We start from the raw sequence: 17,639 nt of genomic DNA on the forward strand, positions 1-17,639 counted from the left end.
GGACTGGAGCAGATCTTTCCCATGCCCATTTGGACATTAGGAAAAGGTTGTTCACTGAGAGGACAGTCAGTCACTGGAACAGGCTCTCCAGGGAAGGGGTCACAGCACCAAGGCTGCCAGAGTTCAAGGAGCCTCTGGATGACACTCTCAGATATCTGGTTTAGTGCTAGGTAGTCCTGAGAGGAGCAGGGACTCACACTCAACAGGCTTTATGGATCCCTTCCAAATCAAGACATTGCATGACTTTATAGATATTTTTACTCATCAAAATGTTGATAACCTATTATGACTTTTCCAAATGTTTTTCTGATTTGAAAATATCCAAGCATGGTTCTTCTACTCCTTCATTCACAGAAGGGCATCAATACTTTGTCATAAGACCCCTGCAGTCTTCAGAGCAAAGCTCTTGAACACCAGGTGTTACCTACAGAAATTCCTAATGCAGACAGCTAATCAGCTGCACAGATCAAAGATGGAAATGAGTGGTCTTCATAAATTCTTTTTTGTATGTTTTTGTGAGTTGGTTTTGTTTGTTTGAATTAGTTTTGATTACCAGATGCATTCAGAAGTTACTGTAGCAATATCTGCCTTTTCATCCAATACTAGGCTAGAATAGTCATTTATTACCCATGGCAGAGCTCTATTTTACAATGAAAGAATGTAAAACTGATGAGTCAGGGCTTGTGTTTTAATAAAATTTCCTTTAGCAAAACTGGAGCAGAGTATCTCATAAACCTGACTGAGAAACATTCTCTACTTAAATACCTGTGTTTTCTTTACTTTGGAGAAGTGCTAAAAAAAAAAAAAGGAAAATGAAGACAAAATAAAGAGGGTTTAGAAAGCTTGAAACACTGACACAGTCCCTCAGAAGCAACAGTCACCTTTTTGTTCAGAGAATCACCTAACATATGTTACTCATTTGATTTATTAACTTTTACTTAACCCAACTCTTGCTGCTGTTCTTGATTACCTGCAAAGAGGCTCAGGTGAGGAGGGAGGCAGCAATAAAATGTATAAAAAAAATCAGCACTTCCAGGCTCCTCCTTTGCTTTACTTCCACTTACGCTCTCATGCAAAGCTTTCCTTAGATATCCTCCAGCCCTCCAACTCTGATCAGTAACACCACTCTATTTTCTCATCCTGCAGTGGGCTCAGGAAATGAAGATGGCACAAACATTTATGCTTTTAATATGACAAATAACTGCATGTCTCTAAAACTGCTCCCATGAGGGCAATACCACAGCCCTGCCTGTACCAGTCAAGTGGCAGGAGTGAAACTGAGCTGTAGTATCAATCTGTGTACTTTGTCTTTATCTGTAAGAAGTCACTCTCGCTATTCCCTTGAATTTCCATATCTAATTAAGTGAACATGCCCAAGCTTTCCTTCATATGTGCAATGCCAGCCTTTGTGCAAGCAAAATCTCTCATTATCTGACAGTGGTTTAAAATGAAAATTCTTTATTGAGTGCTACACCAGTGCCACTGCTAACACTGAATTCTGACTGCACCACTCATTCACACAGGTAGCAGAGCTTCTGCCTCCACATGATGATCTCAAGTAAGAGAGGTACTTTATTTTCTCAGACTAAAGCACAGGTGCTTTCTAATCTCCAAGTCTAGCAAGAAGAGACACAAACATAAAAACCAAAATAAGGGACATTTGCTCTATTTATTTCTAAATATAGACTGTCTGGTGAGAGTGTTACCTGTTGTCATACCTGGCCTTAGTTTTGTCCCTGTCTCCTCCACAGGCTAATCTCATGCAATGCACTGCCACAAAGATTTTGCTCTTCCTGCTAGTCCTATGCAAGCATCTTTTTCCAGTTTTATTGTTAAATATTGTTAAATAGAATACTAAGCTATTATTAAGTTATACTATTAAGTTAGATTAAGTAATGTTAAGTATTCTATTGTTAAATAATGTCTCCATGCAACTAAAACCAGGTGTTTGTCAGTGCTAAACTGAAGGAATGCTGGCATAAGTATGTGGGACCCTGGGATGGCTCTCTTGCCACAGACTTCCCTTCTGGATGCTCTGGCCAATTTAATACCCCACACATTTTAGCCAGTCAAATTTTAACAGTCCCATTCTTACCCTGCTTTAGTGTGTACAAGTGGTTTTCTGCTCCAAAACACAATGGAGTGCTATTTCCAGTCACCATTTCTGCGCTCCTGTGTTACAAAACCCTCATTTGCATAGGAAATGAAAACCACAGCCAGAATTGGGGGTGGAATCACTTGCTCCCTAGGTCCTTCCAGCAAAAGGAAAGAACAATACCCAAACCACCAACTCACAGAAGACCCTACAGTTTCATCACTTTTCAAGCTAAGCTCCCCCTGAAATCAGTACCTGGTATGGGGTTAAGGGAGTGACTCCTCCTTGGAAAAGGCACATTTACTGCAATGTAGCTATTAAATGGAACAATTAAAACAAATGTTAGCATACTAGAAACAGTGTGAACTGATCACAAGCTCAATGTTTATCTCTAAAGAAGAGCTCATTTTGTGCAGGCAGTAGGGCTATCTCCCCTAAATTTAGGTGTGTTCCATTTAAGCCTGATGTTCTCTCACACTCAGGGTCAAAGCTTATGAGAGCAGGAAGCACTGCAAGCAAACCAGGACAGGTTTCCCTTAAAAACAGAATAAATATTTTTAAGCACCAGAAACATGAAATGTGGCATGTTGAAAGAGATGCAAACAGCTATCTCTTTAAAAAGCCTCTTTTAGGACCAAAATATTTCACGTTCCCTCTCGCACAGCGATATGTTCACATGCTCTAATCTATTTTTAGAATGTCCTTCCTAGATTAATTTTTAAACTTGAGTCTGGACACTTCTCACCCTCTCTCTGCCCAGATATCCCTGTTGAGTCAGTTCCACTGCTGAAGGTTGCAAGGACATGGAAGTCAGCCTGCCACAGGTTTGCATCCCACCCTTTCCCACTAAAAGCAGAAAAAAACAAGGCAAGGATAGAGAGCCTGTAGAGAGGAACAGGGCACAGCACTTACAGGGCAAGAGCCATAACTTGCTACAGCAGGCATGCTATTACATGTACTTTCTGTCACAGTAGATGATGACTTAAAGCCATCTCACTAAATGCAGCAAGGCTTAAAAAGAAGGAAAAAACCAGCTGTTCCCCAACTTTCAAGGAAAAGAGTATAAATAAGCATACCTGCCTTCATCTATAAAGTAACCAGCCCAGACCTAGGCTTGACAGTATCTCTCTAAGAAAATAAACCCACCATAGACTTCACAGGATAAATACATAACTAAACCTTCTGGCACTTCTCTTCACCAGATATAATTCTACAGCTTTAGCTATGTTAGCTCACAAGTGTGACAATTTTAACCCAAGCCTGTTTATATGCTTTTATTTAGAAGGGTCTTGTACCTGCAAGTCTGTATACATCACAAATCTTTTGAAAGGAAACAGATTTCAGACAACCACTGATGTAAGTGTGAACTATTTAAGGAGGGATAAGTTGCTTTAGACTAAGCCAGTTCTTCCCATTCCACTTAAAAACAGCTGGAGAGGAAAAAAAAAACCAAACAACTATGTAATGGTGATTAAAAGGAGTGGGTAGGGGGGATGGGATTTAACCAGCTACTTTACACAGGATGCTCAATGAGCAATTTCTGTGGACTAAAATTTAATCTGACATTAGTTCAGACTTCTGTTATGCATGTGTGTAGTCCCAAGGAGTGGTAAACAGCACTTGTAAACCGAGAGGAAGCTGTGCCCACAGACCACAGTGTATCAAAATACCCTGTGCAGGTCAAATCCAGACAAGGCTCCCAGCCATACCATGGCCTCTGAACTCCTCAAATAAACGTCTGCATATCCAGACAAAAACACATTACACACAAGCAATCTGCAAAGACTAAAGAGCACACACAAGGTAGCCAAGGAGAGCTAATAAAAGCACAGATATTACACCTTTTTCTTCTCTTCTGTGATCTGACTTTGGTAACTACCAGCTATTTCTACCTATCTTAAGAGACTCATTTGTAAATAACAATATAGGAACAGAGTGCTGGAACACACCAGCACACGTACAGGGAGTCAGAACTCAGGAAAGTGAGTTTACGAATTATGTTTACACATTTTTAATATAGTCTAATGATTAAATCAAAAAGGAAACTAGGAAGGATATTTGCCCTTATCTTAATTAGCAAGGCTGTTTATGCAGGCTGAAATGTAAGCATGTGTTTGTTTCTCCATCTCATTTTTATGTATTACAACTGAAGAGCATTGCATTATTTGAACTCTCGAAATCCTAAGTAGCTTCCAAACAATTTTTCCACAAACGATACTTAAAGATTTCACATTTGATCCATCCAAGCAAGACCTATTTACCCAGAAAGAATAAGGCTCTCACTTACCAGAAAGATTCAAAAGCATGCAAAATAAACACAATTCCCTTCCCAAACTTCTATCAATACATTCTTCCCCCTAAAATTTCTGTAAGTAAATTGCATCACAAGTTCAATTATGCCATAAAGTGGCTTTTGGCCCTAATTCTTCCAAACAAGAATGTATGAGGTCATTTGATTGGTATCTTAACTACAGAATCTAAATTGGGATTGAAAAGCAACCAACAAAACACAACCCCAAAATTGACAACACCTAAAAAGCTGATCACAGTAGGTGCTTCATCCCAGACAGATGGAAGGGGTTCAGGAACTGTGAAACTCTTTCCCATCCATTACTTCCCCCTCACTCACTCTTAGAAGTATTGGCTGTTCCCAGTATCACCAGCTCTACTATACCTGTTTTACATGCCCCTTCTTCCTCCCATCTACGTGATATCTGCAAGACTCAGAAATATTGCAGTATCTTCAGTTACTTTCCTGAATTATTTAAACCACTGCTATTTCTACAATCCAGGACATCCTGCCAGAGTTTTCTGAATCCTGAAGATGATGGGCAAGTCTGATGATGTGGGCAAGTTTTTAGATTTAAAAAAAAAAAAATTAAGAAAAACCACACATGGGACAGCTGCACCTCCAAGCAACTCTCTTTGTTCAGCAAGGTCCAGAAGCGAGTGAGGAGATAACACACCCTGACTTGTGCCATCTCCCTGCAGGGAAGGGACCTTCTGCACAGGAATGGAGCAGGTCACCAGGGTCAGCAGCACCACCATGGATAAACCTGACAAAGTCCACCTGCCACAGCAGAGAGCAATAAGCTAACAAAAATTAGATCAGATAGCAGACCTCCAAGTGTTTATAGCCCATGACTCAACTCTCCCTCCTGTACAGTGACCTTTACAGAGGACAGGAAAAGGAGGTGAGCATGCTTATATGTTAAATTCACACAATACATAATCCAAAAGAGTAACTGGTATCAGAGGCTCCAAATCTACTTAAGAAACAGAACAGCAGTGGCCTATGATATCCCCAGAAGGCCAGAACAGAGGAAATTTGATTGTTTTTGTGCTCCTGGTAGCTTGTGAAGCATGCACAGTTTTTCCTCAAAAAGCAACAACAAAGTCATAAGGTAGAAGACACAGAGGTGGTGGGATCATCAGCACAAAGAGGATATTTTAAGACCTGCCTTAATGCTCAAGCTCAATTTTGCAGAGACAGAATAGGGCTGACATTTGCCTGGACAAGACCAGAACTAGAGGAATACAGCACTGCAACCCAAAATACTCAGCATTACCCAAAAAAAGTGTCCAAATACTACTCACTTGCTCTAACAAGTGTTAGAATACTCTGAAAACAAAAGCAGAGCAGGGTAAGGCAAAAGTGAAATTGCCTGGAAAGCCTGAAGGGCACACTGAACAGATCCTTTTTTCCATTTAGGAAATTCACAGCAGAGTATCACTAATGGTAAAACTTGAGGTCCAGAAGATAAAGTTCAGCAAAGTGACCTTTTATGCATTTCAGATCAAAAACCAGTTGGGTCATATGCATGCTCAGATAGCCTTGGGCATATGACAAACAAGCTTTAAGAAAAAGGTTTGTGAGCAAGCACTCCAGACAGCTGTGCTCAAGAGCTATATCCACGAGACACGCTCAAACTTTCATGTTTGATATTGTAATCTAAAGATGAGCCAGAGTTCAGTAAACAGTAAATGTGATTCTGCACAACCTTGTTATCTTTTCATCTCAACAGCTAAACCTATGTGAGGGAGTGCAAAGAGGTTACAAAATACTATCAGCACAGTTTATTAAATGGTCTCTTTGCATTTATTTTGTAGCAGGATGAAATTTAAGGCAGCAGAGACTTAACCACCACTAAGTCAGAGGACCGGGGAGGATTCTTAAAAAATCCTTTGGAGTTCCAGAGGCCAAAGGAAATTTTTCTTCAAGAAACTCTGCACTCTTACATGGCCACTGTTTACCAGATTGGAGCAGTTTTACTTTTAGTATGTTAGCTAGGCAAAAGTGAATAGCAAAGATGCATAGATTTTTCCCTTATTTTTCATAAACGGGATCCAAAGTAATGGATAACGGGGATTTTTCTGCTGGTTTTGCCTTTCCTCCCCACAGCCATGCACCTCTAGAGATCCATTATTCTGGGAGTTCTAGGACTTTAACATATGATCTTGAAATTCAGTGAAATTTTGGACTTGGAGAACTCAACAGCACCACTCCTGATTTCGAAACTGAAGGATTTCACACTTATCTGTGGTGTTCCACCTCCCCAGTGCCCCCAATCCTTTTGGATTGTTATATTCTGGTTTTGAACTTTAGCTTCTTATCTTTCTCGCATCTCACCCAAGGAGATGTTGCTATCCACCTTCTGAAAGCACCTTTAGATCATTTCAATTTATGGTTGTCAATATAATTTCAAGAGAAAACAAGCTACTGTCCTATCTTCACACTTAGGAAGAAGAAAATAGAGCCTTAAACCTACAGCTCTTGCAAAAATAGGAGGGCAAGGGGTGCTCTTGGGTTTGAGTTACAGAGTATCTCAACAACCTAGAAATAGTCAAATAAGATTATGTATTGAATTACAGAGCATTTGAAGGATATTCTCATTGTTGCATAATTACCTTAGCACATAAAATTCAAGTACGCAGAAGAAAGTTAGCTACCTCAACAGTGAGGAGCCCACATGCTTCTCTTGTTAGACAGAGAAATTACAAACACCAAGTACTGTGCAAAATAAGGTAAACATAGCCAGCAGTCCTTGTTGCCCAGATGGATCCAGGAATCTGAGCAGACAGTTGTGTCCACGTTTCACATGGCTCTGTCCTTCCCCACCAAACTCAGTCCAGTGTAGGACTGGCAGAACACCCTTGCTTGGATCCTCCAACCCAGCAGGGATGTCTGCTTCTCCATCTGGAAGCTGCAATCCTAGAAAAACACCATGAGACAAAAAAGGTGTGGGAAAGTTTTTTGGGGGTCTTTTTGTTCTGTTTAGTTTGACACTTGTCACGTACTCATCTCTTTGCCAACTACAAAAACTCCTGAGTGGAGGGGAAAAAAACCCAATAACCCACTCAGGCAAGCAATTTTTTCCATAAATGATAAGCAAAACAACTACAGACAAAGTTGAAGGCTACTGGCAAGAAAATAGAGGCCTAGGCCCAGTTCTTTCTATTGCCTGAGAAATGAAGGCAGAAACCAGTATCTTGATGTTCTTCCCTGCTGTTTCATGCTACTTTCTCACTGTATTTCTGCAGCAGTGGGAATAAAGACAAAAGAAGCACCAAAGAACAAAGCCTGAATCTCATTCTGGCAAAAACAGGGAGGGGGAACAAAAGAATGGAAGTGGATGGACTACTTATAGCAATTATTGTCAAACATTTTTGCACTTCCTTCCTTAATGTAGCTCCTTTTGTACACAAAGGCCTCCAAATAGTTCTGAGAGGTTCCCTTTGTAAAACAAGGAGAAAGGAAAACTGTAATAAGACTATGCAATGAAGATAAATCTTCCCAATAATGCAAGCTCCAGGAAACACATGGAGGTCAAATAAAACTATTATTTGCCTTTTCAAACACTATTTTCTTCAGCTGCTAAATAAAAACATTATGAAGCCATTTTATACAGTAAAATTTAACCTTCTATTAACCTTCCATATTAAGTAAACAAACCTTTCTAGCCAATAAGCATCATTGTGAACTCTCTGAGATGATAAGCAATACCTTAATTACATTCATTTACATGACTTTGAAATTGTTCCAGACCAAAGTCAACAACTGCAAGGTCAAAGAGTATGGAAATCTAAAATAAGGAGAAATCCATAGTCGGCCAGTTCACAAGGACTGTGCAGCATCTTTTTCTAACCCAGTTTGCAAAGGGTCAGGGATACCAACCAAGTACTTGCTTTTTATCAATTAGATCAAAAAAGCAAATCCTCTAAAACACCAAAGACAAAGTCCATCCCTTTTTTTTTTTTTTTTAAGACTACTCAAAGTTGAAAGCAATGGACACTTCAGAATTGCTTCTAATGCCTAATGGCCAATCCAGCTGTATGAACACCTTATGCAAATGTTTTATAACATTCTAAATTAAAGTCACAACATAAAATATACTTTCAAAAACTACATCCATATCACTGAGAACTAGTGAATATTTGATATAGTGCCTTTATAGAGCAAACACACCTTCATTGCTTCATCCATGGGACACTTAGAGTGGGAAATGCCAAAAATGCTCAAACAGCAATTAGAAAAAACTTTTTTAACAATGACTGTTGCAAGAAACTTCATAAAGTATGACATGCCCTGAAACAGCAGAAAAGCATAGACACGGTCCATCCATTCCTAAGATATTAGATAATGGCTCAGATATGATCAATAGCAATCAAATTAGCCAGAATGGAGCACACATGCAGGCTGCCCTGATGGATCATTCCAGGACTGCATTTTGTGTATTATAACCATGAAATGATTACAAATATACATACACAAAAATCTAAAGTACAGCTTTTGGATTTCGGCAGTCCAGTATTGATACACTGCAGCTGACAATGTTTTCTTAGTATTAAATTAGATAAATCTCCCTGCAACCTACTTTACTAGACAAGCACTTTTTATACAACTCTCAAGCCAGCAACCTTCTGCAATTTAAGTATGATTTAGTGCAAGAGAAGCAATGAGTATTATAAAATTTATGCTTGTTCACCTTCTCTCCCCACAGAGAAGGGCAAGACGTTTTTTCATGTAAATATGTATTAGATCCAAATCATTTAAATAGATATTATTCCATAGAGAACATGATGCTGCATATGCCCATTTCAGCTCCATGTTACTAAATAAACTGCAAGATAATGATGTTGCCTTGCTCATCCTAAAGGACACTGTAAATATCTCTAGGCATTTCAAACAGAAGTAAAAAGAAGAGACATTCACAAGAAAAAAATAAAAACTAGGGTGGCTCTTACAGAGCTTCCTAAAGTGAAGACAAGTTACTGGCAAATTAGGAAATCTCTTTAGGAACAGGTCACAGCTGCCACAGAAAAAATATAGCTCAGGTACATGGAATCTTTACAGCATGAATAGCATATCATTGCTATCATCCAATTTCATTTTCTTTTAATGAAGAAGCAAAAGATAATCACATTTGCAAGGAGAAAACCAAGAAACTTTAGATAGGTGACTACTTCTTAAAATTAATGTAGAAATGCTAAATGCAGGGTGCCAAATGCTAATTTGTCTCTAATACGTCTCAGTTATATTTAGCTACAAGTGTCACTGCTTAAATGGAAAAAAGACAGAACAGGGAATCCTTAAACAGTGCCTTAAAAATGAGAGCTTTAAGCATGACTTTTAGGTGAATGCATGTATTTCCCTGCTTTTCACAAAATGCAATTGAAGTTAATCACCATGTTACATGAAATGCAATATAAGTTAACAATTTATTTCTAAACCACATATATATTTAAAGTGAGGAGGGCTGTCATTTGACTTGAAGCCATCATATACCATTTGGGCCACAGTCAGTTATCTTACAATACAGTCTGACCTCTACTTGATTTTAAAATAGGATAATCACCTTCAACTGTGTATGAACCTTGAACATTATCAAAAACAGTTTTATTGCATCAACGATTTATTAATAGTCTTATATTAATAGTAATGTAGCTTTGACTTTACAAAGTCATAAAGATGACGAGAAACACAGTCAAGACTTATTGTGCTACCTATTTTATTTCAGGCTTCTGAGGCAACCTCATGACACAATCAGAAAAACTATCCTGAAAGTAAGAGCTACAAAGGAAAAACAACAGAATACGCACGTATCGTCCCAGTTCAACAGCAGAGCAGGAAGGATACAGACAGCATAATGAGTTCAGACAAACGCTGAAACCTTTCAAGTACCAAAAGTGTCCTGCAGCCAACTGTGCTTGGAACTGCAAAGTGCTCGTGCTGGGACAGGTAAGCTCTGGACAGCACAGGAGCAGCGACTGCAGCAAGGAAGAGGTGTGAGCCTGACGTGGGAATGCACTAAGCCAGATTCCCCTTCCAAGGAAAGCGCTGCAAAACGCCCAAAGCCTACAGGCTCACGTTCAAAACAATCCTGAGCAAGAAGGAAGCGTTCCTCCCTGAGTGTGTCTGGTTCCCAGCTCTCACCCTGCCGTGCGGTCAACTCCTGGAGCTGCTGGCCCCATTGCACCACAGCTTAAACAAAGAGCAGCTAAAAAAGTACAATATTCTATAACTGGCATTTACAGCACCGGCCTTGGACTCCTAATCTTTACCAGACGGGCACACAAATCAATCTATCAGCTCATAAAGGTATGCTTTTTAACCTCCAAAACAGATGGGATTGGCCAGAAACGTCTGGCATGTCAAACTGCTAATCGAGGCTGCCCTTTGCACAAAATAACCCACTTAAGTTGAGGCATGGTTGCACTGTAACAGACATTAGTCTGTGGGAAACCCATTTAACTGTCACATACTCCCGCCACTCTTGCTCTCCCTTAATTAAGCCTAATGCCTTATGCTTTGACCTTTTGTTCTAGCCTATTAACCCTATCTAGTACAAGTTCAAATATGTTAAACCTAAAAGTTTGCTTTTAATATTAAATGCCAAGCTACAGAAAGAGTGAGGGATGCTTCTCTACCTTGCAAGTTACCAACCCCTTGTGTTAGTTACCAAAGACAAAATATGTTCAAACGCTGATCAGTTTAACAACAAAAAAAGTGGAGTTTCTTCCACTGGCACAGCCTACCTTTTCCTGTTCAGAGGAGGGTGAGGGGTGGTAAAAAAAAAAAAGTGAAACCTCTGCAAGCAACTTCATATCCTCAGGCTTTTGGGTTTTCATCCAACAAGAAAAGCACATGCTATCAGCCAAGATCATACTGCACTCATTTGCTGTTCTCTGAAACCCATCATTAAAAATAAGACATAATTGGTTTACAGTGACCAATTTCTCCTCAATTAAAGGCTGCCTCTGCCAACCCTCCTCACTGAGTCACCATCTTGTTCTTTTGACAAAATACTCACTCTTACTATTAGTATGTAATTCTCATGTGCATCTCTAGGTGAGTTGTACCCTTTGAAGTTTCACAGACTTAAACAAAGACATAATTTATTCATTCTAGCTACATGCTTTTCCTTTTATGCAAGCTCAACTAAACCATGGCTGCTCTCTGCTCCACTGTCTCTTAATTCACAAAGGTTACACAGCATCAACAAGACCAGCAGATATGTTTTTAAAGCAGTACTCTTTTGGAGAAAGTCTACCCTAAGGGTCCAGAACTCTGACTTAAACAAGAACTCTAATCCCAGTGACAATAACAAATCTCTGATCAAGACACTACTGGACTCCACAACAAAGCTATTTATGTATGCAAGCAAGCTTGGTATACCAACAGAGGTATTCCACAATTAATGCTCATAACTAGTAAACAAACCGATTCCCCACTCCAAAAAAAAAAAAAAAAAACAATGGCTGCCAATAACTGCTTTATAATATAGGTTAGAAACAAAAAACAGAATGCTAACTGTGTGGAGATCACCAGCCATGTGCACACTGACAAACACGCTCTCAAATCTTTAGCTTAACCACCTTACTGACAAGTTGAACACTTGGTGCAACATCCTTCTTTAGAGTTTATCCTTCTGCAACTCTGACTAAATAGAACTCCTTTTACAAGGAGGAAACAACCTTGAACCAAAGCTCTGAACTTTGAAGATGTGAAAGATTTCAAAAGGCTTGTTGCCGCAACAGCCACTGTCTACTAAGTTCCATTAAAGCTGTGCAAGAGACCATCTGCTGCTGATCACAACAATTCTCCAGTTTTAAATTGCTAATTAATTAATTATGTTTTAATTCCAAAGTGCCTGTCTTACTGACTCTGAGACCAGCAAGTAATACCATTAACTTTTCTGTGAATACAATTGCTCAGACAACTGTAAGATGCACTACAGCAACATTCAGCTTCTTTTTTTGAGAAGTCAAATAGAAAAAACATTGGGGGGGGGGGGGGAAGAAAAAAAAGATTTCCAATCTCAGTTCCTGGTTATTTCCAATACACTGATTCTGGTTAAATCCAAATCCCTAGAATTTAAAAAGTGCATCTATTTTCTAGTGATTTCACTTGGCTATATTCTATTGTGTTGGAGATGCCCAAACAGCACTACACAGACCAATGCTGTATTTGAGTAAAGTCAAGCAACACATGGATTTATTTAAAATAAGAGAAAAATATATCCTTGCATCTGCAATCTGTGTCATTACAATGGATAGGAGAAAGCTCTGCAGGCTGGGATTTGGTATGACTGCCTCCAGCTTCCAGACCTTCCCTACTAATGCTCACAAAAGTTGCCACTGGAGGCAATGCAAATGAGTCCTAAGAGAGACAAGAAACAAAACAACAACTGCTTGTCAACCATTACATGCCCAAATTGTATTCTTTATGCTCATCAGCATTCTCAAGTTCTTAGGCACGCATGTAGGCCCACCGAGGACAGTGGGGCTACTCAAGTGAATAAAATGACTCACAAACCAAAGTGCATATACATAAGCAATCACTGGACAACACTCGGGGAATTATTCCCTGGTGTCAAAGAAAAATAGGATTTAGGAAATGGGAACTGAGGGAGCAGATCCGAGCAAAATGACAGCGATGCTAAAATGTCTACAAGCCATTGCAATGTAATATCTAATAATGATTTTACTGTGATGGTCCCTTGCCACACAAGCTCAATTTGGATCTGTTTTATTTAAAAAATAACAGAGATGGTAACACAGTAAGTGTTATTTAATCTTCTCTTTCACTCTGAAATTACATGTAAATCAAGTTCTTCACTATTTAGCTACCTTCCAAACAGGTGGGCTAAATCTTCAGAACTTTATGGCAAATTGCACACAAAAAGTTCAGACATTACAAAAATAGTTATTTTTCTTTAATTAGCACACATATTAAAAAGAAACCCAACTCTTACAGTAAAAGAGAGGAATTAATTTGAATATTTATCACTTCAAAACATATTATAATGCTAAAAGGCTTATAGAGGGCACACAGCTGTCTGACAGCTTTGGCAAAACAAAGAACAAACCCCAAACCAAAGAGACAAGGTAAACAACCCAAACAAACTATTTACCTTGAACGTGGTTCCATTAGGAAAGCTCTTCCTTCAGGAGTCCAAGGATGCAGTAATTGTCTTCCTCAAAAATTTCATGCTTGATCTGAAAAGAACAGCAGAAATCCCCCTATGAAATTCTGCAAATCATTCTTGCCTACCTAATATGCCTTGATCTACTTTCTTATTGTTGGTGTAACAGAGAGCAATGCTTTATTTTCTTTAACTGCAAATAACACTTTCATATCAGAAGAAAAATGTAGTTCCAAACTTCAGAAATCAAAACCTTCCAGACAGAACCATGAGTAAAACTAGCAGAAACAACTCATGGTGTCTAGACTTGTACTAAGGGACATTATTCTGCAAGAACAAAATCCACATTCAACTCTAAGCCAGAATCCTCTTTTCCTTCCTTTCATTCAAAAAACAGCTGTGACATGAAAGCCCTCCTTCTTATGTAGTGGTTCCTGCTTAACACTTCAAACTTGCACCTATGAACATCAAAATCAGTTTTTAAAGAGCCTCTATTAATTTACATATACATAAGGAAAAGACAAGAGTACAGTATAACAGGTGAGCTAAATGCAACAAATTAGTTTAAAAAAATAAGCCAGCAGAAATTGTAACATTTGCTTTTGAGAGATTTAAGAACAGTATATAACACTATTTTATTTTAGATAATGTTATCCATTACAATCCCAGCCTTAAAAGTACTTCTCAGCACTTGTCCATTATTCTTAAGTAAAATTTTGCTAAAGGTTACAAACTTAGAGCTAGCCCAGATCATTCTTATTTCTACTATTTCAGCCTTATTGTTGTGACAAACCTCACTATTAAATGTCTTTTTTTTTTGGTTATCACCAAAGCAGCAAGCTTATTATGCATAGAGTCAATACAATAAAATACACTTCAAAAAATTAGAAAGAAGATACTTTCTCCACCACCAAGCTGAACTTTCCCCTCCCTCCTTCTGCTTGGCAATGGGAGAGTTCCTCTCCTATTTCAACACCTCTAGCCTCTGTTCCCACAAAAAAAATGCAAACAAAAACTTTTTAAACACAGAATTTCTCTAGCATGGTCTCTCTGCAGGTGGGTCCAGGTGGGTAGGATAGAGGGGAAAGAGTGGGAAGTGTGTGTGCTGGGGGCACATCTAAGCATTCCTCCCTCCACAAAACCACTTGGGTCCAAGCCAGATCAGAGAAAAATATCTAACTCCGACCACTGCAATGTGCTTGCTAACTAGGAAAAAAGATACAGGTGTTGATCAGTGGGTCATCATCCAAAAAAACACCTATTCAAAGCTTTCAGGGACATGAAATAACAGCAGCATGCTGGACTACTGCCAGCACCAAGACCCGACAAAAGATGCCCAACAATAGAGCCAATTGAGCTGAAAAATAAGTAAATACCCTGGAATACTACATCCAGACACTATTTTAAATCCTTCTTCCATATACATAACAAAATGAAAAGGTAAGTTGCATCACAGAAGGGGCACAGTCCTCAAAAATTATATTGGGGGGGGGGGGGGGGAGGGGGAAGATCTACCATCACAGTAAAAATTAACAGAGAAATGACAGGTACAGTGACAAAGGTGCTAATAAACACAGTTCAAAGCCTTCTCAACCCCATTTTACTGAAAGGGTAAATAAGCCGGATGTGGAATCTTTTGTAGACAATGAAAAACAGGACAAGAGGTCCCAAAGAGCAGAAGAAAGAGGTCCCAAAGAGCAAAAGAAAACAGTGCTATTAAAAAAAACCAGCCACCTGAATTTCAGAAAAGTAGTTAATTCCAGTATTACTGCTCTATATTATAGATGTAGACAAAAAGTTTTTCACCATTGATGGGATTTCCTTTAGGTCAGCATTCAACAGTCTTTTTGTATTACTCCAAGTGACTACAAAAGGTTTATAAGAGCTCAGTGAAAAAACAACATCAGAATTTGTTATTTCTGGGGAAAAATCCATATTTCTTCCGTATGTTCTAAAAACTGAGGAGGGAAAAAAAAACTTTTTCTAGAGTAATATTTTATTCCCAAACGTTCTGCATCTGAACCACTCGCTTTACACGCCTTATAGTTTTTGGAATGTTGATTTGTGTTGTTTCGTGGACTACCAAATGCAGGAGCAATGATTACACCAACACCACTACCAAGGCCATCTCCTGGGGCAAGAACCATCTTTTCTTTCTATATCTGAGGCAAGCCCTGCTTTTGCCATCACTGAAAAGGCCTTTTCAGTTCACCTTCCCTCTCTCTTTTCACAGTTATGGGGCAAGGAGAAGAAACAGAAAACAGGTAGATATCAATCTTAAAAGTTTTCTATGGAAAAAAAAAAAATCAGAACAACAATATCAACTCTTGGACCAATGAGAACAAAAATATGGTTCATCTGTGAGCATGATGTAAGATATGTAAGCAAGACTTACTTGCTTGGATACATTTCAACCCACAACTTCATGGACTATTTTTTGGGGCAAATTAAATACTCCCTTATTCTAATAATATTTTTCTAATAATATTTTCATCCAGGACTGGAACACATTTTACATCTAGCACCTGATCTCTTCAAGGACTCCTTCACAACTTCCTTTCTTGAGATGAGGAAGATCATCCCCTCAGAAGTCTTTCCCAACACCCAGTTTTCTCTCCTAATTTAAACTCACAGTCTTAGAAACCAGTGACTAAAACAGAAGATCCGTAGCTTCTGCTTTTAATCTGATTTTGTCTACAAGCAACACTGGTTTTCCTCTGCTGAAGGCAATTTAGAAATAAGTGGTATGAAAACAAAATTTCACTCAAGACAGGCAATTAAACAAGAGCAATGAGCTCCAATAACAATTTAAGTATGAGAAGACTATGCCAGGAGGGGTTTGACCCAAGCTAAGATGTCTAGCAACTGCTTCTTCCCCTTTCTACACATGAATATTTATTTACATGAGTTTTAGTTTCTATTCTCCTTCTTCAACCATCAAGCCAAGTGACCTGCAACAGACAGCCAAATAAATTACCAAATTAATTCTTTCAAGTGCTAAATAGGTCTGCAAGCATTTCCAAGTATTTGAAATAAATAATCCAGAAACCCTAAAGAGCAGGCATTCATCCTTACCAAAAGAGTCCCTCTGCCCACTTTTCCCAAGGAATATCTTCCCACTGGGAAACACATGAGTTTTCACGTGATCCCAGATGTTCACCCAGAAGTACTGGGTGCCAACCCTTGTATGCTGTTCTCTAATTGAGTCTTTTCCAATGCAGCTAAGACCAAAATGTGGAAAAGCTATGCCACAACCCTGCTAAACACTTCCCCCCAGCTCTCCCCCTGTTTGCTGCAGGCAGGCCAGCACAGCTCAGAGTTACTGTTCTTATCGTTTTGGCCTGTTGGCAGGAAGAAAGAGCAAACCACAAATGCTGTTACCATTAACCTTTTTGTCTTTAGTTCAAGGCTGTTTAGACAGACTGTCAAATTTATGCTTTTTATCTTTTTTGTACATTTAAGCATATTCCTTCACACCTTCTCCTCTTGCTCAGGCTTCACTCCCTACCTACCTACCTTTCTGCTTGTTTGCCATTGCCTGCCCTCCTGAGCAGCACTGATTTATACTTCAAACTTTGCACTTCTTGTCCCAAAAGGGTATTTAAACTTTAAAGGGTATTTATCCACAGGATAGCTATCCTGTTAACCCTGCCTCCTGCTCATCACTCAACCCATCCCTCAGCAGGTGGGAGATGAGCCCTGCCCTGCCTGCAGGTACCACACCTGGGAGGGAGGCCACCAAAGTCCCCCATGGAAAAGGGGCTTGTGCCCCCAAATCAGGCACCCAGCTGGGAATCCCACACTTCCCCAGGCTCTCTTCTGGACCCCTTCCACTCCCTGTCCATTCACAAACAGGAAAAAGAAACACAGCCAACAAGACTTTTGGGTTTGAGGTACAGGCAAGATTTGCAGAGCTACTCTAAAATAATAACTCAAAGATCTTATGGTCTTCATGTCTTCTCTGACAGCTCTGCAAGGAGGTGTCAAGCACAGCCCTAGAGCAGGACAGCTGACTGGGGGAAATGCAACTCCCTGCCTTTGCCTTGGGCAAGTTTATACACGTGCTCAGCACAGTGCAAAACAGGGTTTATCTTTTATTGTAGCCATGGCCCGCACTG

The 17,639-nt window shown here is 39.4% G+C and overlaps 1 protein-coding gene across 11 annotated transcripts in view; it reads right to left on the reverse strand.

The window, feature by feature from the left end:
- The window catches only part of NRIP1 (nuclear receptor interacting protein 1), a 137,640-nt gene that overhangs the window by 52,866 nt on the left and 67,135 nt on the right, over window positions 1-17,639 (reverse strand). For all 11 annotated transcript variants that reach the window (XM_030234351.2, XM_050973000.1, XM_030234350.2 and 8 more), the window contains one exon: window positions 13,510-13,594. The gene's annotated coding sequence lies outside the window, so the exon portion shown is untranslated. The remainder of the gene's footprint in view (window positions 1-13,509; window positions 13,595-17,639) is intronic.

Source organism: Serinus canaria, chromosome 1 (genome assembly GCF_022539315.1).
Source record: "Serinus canaria isolate serCan28SL12 chromosome 1, serCan2020, whole genome shotgun sequence".
Lineage (NCBI taxonomy): Eukaryota > Metazoa > Chordata > Aves > Passeriformes > Fringillidae > Serinus > Serinus canaria.